The following is a 5,000-nucleotide window of genomic DNA, read 5'->3' on the forward strand; positions in this document are numbered from 1 at the left end:
TGATGTTAATGGTGATGAGGGTGATGACAGTGATGATGGTAATGATGATGATGGTGATGAAGGAGAATGCTGGTTATTTTATTGACATTGATATTTTTATCTTTTTAAGATATTGATATTTTCTAAATCCCTCTCTGTTTTTCTGAAATAGCTTTATTGGTTCAGGATATTTTAGTTATCTGTGTTTGTTTTATGGAATTTTTGTACAGTTGTGTGCAAAAGTTTGGGACAACATACATGATATGATGACATTTTCTACTGTGTTGAAACGCAGTACACAACTAGTTTTACATCGGCGGCAGTATATTACTGCAGTCAGTCACATCCTCTTCTGTAAATGCTATATACAGTCGTGTGCAAAAGTTTTGGCACCCCTGGTATAATGTTGTGTTGATATTTGATCTGAGACCCAAAAGGGATGCAAAAGGAGAAGAATAGAGTCCAGCAGACTTCAGCTGCAGAGGAACTCACTACTGGAGGGGTTTTTGGACCTGATACTGTTGTACTTTGCTGTTTTTTCTTCTGTTTCTTATTTGAAATAACCGGAATTGAGATGTGGTTTTAGTCTAGCGGCCTCTGCTCAGATCAGAAGCTACAGTGAAAAAGTAGCAGCCTCTGCTTTGCGGTAGAAACGTCTGGCTGCTTGGCAGTATCTGCTGCAGTGAAGCGCATGGGCTCACATATCACATGTACGCTCTGCCTGCGGGGTGGTGCTCACGTTCTGGTTCAGGCTGGACGCAGGTGTCACATCACGTTTGATCCACTCTGAAACCCACAAACACAAAACCGAACAGCTGGGCCAGCGGCAAGCACAGCGTTTGCAACCTAAATGTGAAGAAGAGCCTTTTTGTTCTTTCAACAAAAATCAAAGCAACTTGGGAGCCACAACATTTAATGTGCTTTTTATTGAAGTAACGTTTTACCATCTTGGCTGTAAATGTGTCTCAGTGTGTGCTGATGTGCTTGAACAGGTTAAAAATATGAACAGAAACTCGGAGACGTGGCTCCGCTTTAAGCTTTAAACCAGCTACAGCTGCTTTTCTCGCATCTCCAGCAGGAAACTTTTCCTCAAAAGTAGAACAGTTTCTTCTAAAATGTCTTGATTTTTTACGAGGCTGAAGTCACGTCTCATTCGCAGCTCGAATGCGCCAGAATGTAACTGCTGCGGCATTTAAGGTGGAACTGGACAGTTTGAACGAGAAGGCGACGAACGACAAACTCACTTCAGCTTCACGAATCTTTAGTCGTTGTCAGTTTCTAATAGCAGATTAAACGTATCAGGAGACCAGCTGGAGTGATTATAAACACTAATCAGTCCATTCGTCTCCAAATGATCGATGTTCGTCTTAAATCTCTCTCTTTGTCTTTTCGTAGCTACTAGCTGGGCGAGACTGTTGTCTGTGTTGCTATGGTGACCAGCTGTCTGCGCTGATCGTCAGGGTTAAAGGGTGAATCAGCAGTTCTACATTAACTCCAGCGTTTAAGACCATTTACTGTTAAACTGAGTTGAAGGACCAGCAGAGCTTTATTTTACTGTAGAGGAGGATTAGCAGCCACAACAGGGCAGTAGGAGAGCCTGCACGTGTCTGGGGAGCCACATGTTGCCGACCCCTGTGCTACTGCTACTGTGGCATTTCAGAAGCCAGCCAGGCCAGACGGCTGCATGCTTGGCTTTAATTAAGCGCTACTTTATCTTCTATAAAACGGTTTATCAGTCTTGTCTGGTGTGGATTGTAGTGTCATATGTGCACGACAGAGGAATAAATGAAAACAGGAACCCTGGATGTTTGATCTGTGCTCCTATTTGGGAAGATTCATTTTACGTTTATGGCTCATTTTAGTTTATGGTAAAACTAGCAACCACCCAAAGTTTAGGGTTTGCGGATGCCACAGGCAGCTGCCGGTGTTTCACTCATAACTCAGATGCTGAGCTTTGAGTTCATATCACACTTGCGTTTGTGAGCAGAAGCGGAGGAATCGATTATTATTTGGATATAATGAAACGTTGTTGTATAATTTTTGACGGGAACGTTTCAGAAATGCAGACTCGACTGTTAAACGTATTTACGTAGTCGTACATTTCATTACGCAGTTATTTGTGTAGTGAAGGCCACTGGCACTGCAGCAGTAGGATGAAGGCTTTGTTGGCCTAGTGACTTGTAGCAGCTCCTGATCTGTACTAACAGCTCGGGTTCTGTGTGATGCTGTGACGCTGCTTCTCACCCGGCGCTTTCAGTTGATCTCCTTGCTGTTTTATCCGCTGTAAGACCGACGAGTCGGGACAGAAGAGACAATAGAAGCTGCTCTTCCCATCCAGAGCGGGAGTGTGGATTCTGTGGATGGGCGGCTGTGTTTGCTGGTGTGAGTTCAGGGTCAGTCTGCTGGCTGGATTTGTAAAACTGGACAATGTAGTTTGTTTGTGTGACGACGGAAACGGAGTTTCTCCTGAAACTGTTTTTCTTTCCCAGAATCCCCTAGTGTCAGATACTGAGCAGGGACAGCTGTTTCCTGTCCTCAGTGTGTACATGTTCCTGTGGAGAGAGAGAGAGAGAGAGAGAGGGAGAGAGAGAGAGAGAGAGAGAGAGAGAGACGGAGACAGAGAGAAAGAGAGAGAGAGAGAGAGAGAAGGAGAGAGAGCGGGAGGGAGGGAGAGAGGGAGAGAGAGGGAGAGAGAGGGGGGGGGAGAGAGAGAGAGGGGGGGGAGAGAGAGAGAGAGAGACGGAGACAGAGAGAGAGAGAGAGAGAAAGAGAGAGAGAGTAGAGAGAGAGAGAGAGAGAGAGAGGGGGAGAGAGAGAGAGAGAGAGAGAGATAGATAGAGAGAGAGGGGGAGAGAGAGAGAGAGAGAAAGAGACAGAGAGAGATAGAGAGAGAGAGAAAGAGAGAGAGAGAGAGAGAGAGAAGGAGAGAGAGCGGGAGGGAGGGAGAGAGGGAGGGAGAGGGAGAAGGAGAGAGAGAGCGGGAGGGAGAGAGAGAGGGAGAGATAGAGTAGAGAGAGAGAGAGAAGAGAGAGAGAGAGACACAGAGAAAGAGGGAGAGAAAGAGAGATAGAGAGAGAGAGAGAGAGAGACACAGAGACAGTGGGAGAGAGAGAGAGAGAGAGACAGTGGGAGAGAGAGAGACAGTGGGAGAGAGAGAGAGAGAGACAGAGAGAGAGACGGAGAGAGAGAGACAGTGGGAGAGAGAGAGAGAGAGAGATAGAGAGAGAGGGGGGAGAGAGATAGATAGAGAGAGAGAGAGAGTGGGAGGGGCTAAAAGCTGGCACATGCTTCGTCCAACCCTCAGCGAGCTAATTCTGTTATGTCAGCTAACAGACAGCATCACACTGAGCGATGGCTTGAGAGGGAGGACCATCTTACCTGTGTGGAGAGCAAAACGAGGACAGTTGTGGTCTTTTGGACCCCTCAGATACGGACGGCTGTGGCTTTGTCAGGGATCGAACTTGATCCCAGCGATGGGGCCGATGCTGAAACAATGGCCGGTTCAGGAGCTTCACGTTTTTGCTGTTTTTTGCACCAAAACAAAAGGAAAAAGTTACGCGATTGAATATTTAATTGTCATTGTGGCCGTCGTGCCTCTAGACTTGTAAGTGTGTTCAAATTAGGAGGCGGCAGGCTGTTAATGCTGGTCTAACTTTAGACAGTGTAAGACATCTATACTATGTAGTATTGCTGGCTCCACATTGACAAAGTAGGACAAGGCTGCCCCATATCACCACACCTATTCACCCTGTATGCTCAGTGTACAGTCAGACTGGCAGGACTAGAAGAGGATGATCGAGACTTCAAGATTGGGCTGCTGGATCGTAATATATTAATAATAATATAATAATATTAATGTCTTTGACCTGCATGATGCTGCACGAATGAAAAGAAGGCTTTAGATTAACTCGGCCACTAGAAGGGCCTTTGCAGTCTGAGCAAATCCGTGGGCCAGCTGTACAGGCACTGAATACTTACATAAAAACTGTTCTAAATAGAAATAAACATTTTAGGTAGGTTTTTTAAACCTGTCTGTTTGCTTGTAGTGCATCTCAGGGTGAAGGAGGCTAATAATTCTAGGCCGAATAGGATTGTGCCTCAGGCCTGACGTGGCCTGCAGGCCTTGTGTTTGACACATGGGCTTTAGAGAGTACCTCAGATGGCAGAGAACCAAATGAGTCCTTGATCCAGTCAAGCCCCAGCTTTCACGAAGCCCAAATAACCAACCTGGAATTCTTATGAGAAGAACCAATTCACTGGAAAAGATGATTTGGAACAGTTAAAGGTGAAAAAGGAAGAGTACGACCCCCGAGAAGATGGATAGAATCAGGGATCATGAACAGACCATAGCGAAGCCTAAAGACAAGACATTCTGGAGAACCACAATCCCAGAATCTAAGCTGATTTGATAGCACAGTTTTGTTAAAAATACAAACCACAGGGGCTCCAGAGTGGCGCAACCGTCTAACCTCATCAGGAGATCATGAATTCAATCCCTGGGGACAGTTATTCATGGCTGGGTGTCCAAAAGCCCACAAGTCTGAGTGAGTAGGATGGCCCTTAGCTTCCTAAGCAGCACTAGTGGTTAGTGTTCTCCTCCAAGCATGTTCAGCTGTCCAATGACATTGCATTAGCAGCAGTTTGACAAGAGGTGGTGGTGCTTCACATGACTTGGAGGCAGCTTGTCTTAAGCTTCGTCCTCCTAGCGGTGGTGTCTAACTAGTAGGTGGAACTGGATACGACTAAAGTGGGGAGACTGGAAGACTGGAAAACCACCATTTTCAGGTTTATGTCTTGCATTTTTCTGTGTTTTTGCGTGTCAATGTTGGCAGTATGAGCAAAAAGATCAGCCAGTAAAGTCTGGGGGCTTCGGCCCCCACGTGCCTGCATTTGGCCCAAGGAGCCAGATGTCTGGATCATAAACTTTCAACCAATTTATCTGCCACTTGTCACTAATTCGCTGAAACAAACGTCCTGCTTCCACTGGAAATGACAGGTGAACCCCGGAGCGGAGTGTTTAT

The 5,000-nt window shown here is 46.0% G+C and overlaps 1 protein-coding gene across 7 annotated transcripts in view; it reads left to right on the forward strand.

The window, feature by feature from the left end:
* nhsa (Nance-Horan syndrome a (congenital cataracts and dental anomalies)) overlaps positions 1–5,000 on the forward strand; it is a 133,975-nt gene that overhangs the window by 72,691 nt on the left and 56,284 nt on the right. The gene's annotated exons all lie outside the window — the stretch shown is intronic.

The sequence above is a fragment of the Pygocentrus nattereri genome, chromosome 9 (genome assembly GCF_015220715.1).
Source record: "Pygocentrus nattereri isolate fPygNat1 chromosome 9, fPygNat1.pri, whole genome shotgun sequence".
In the NCBI taxonomy this organism is placed as follows: Eukaryota; Metazoa; Chordata; class Actinopteri; order Characiformes; family Serrasalmidae; genus Pygocentrus; species Pygocentrus nattereri.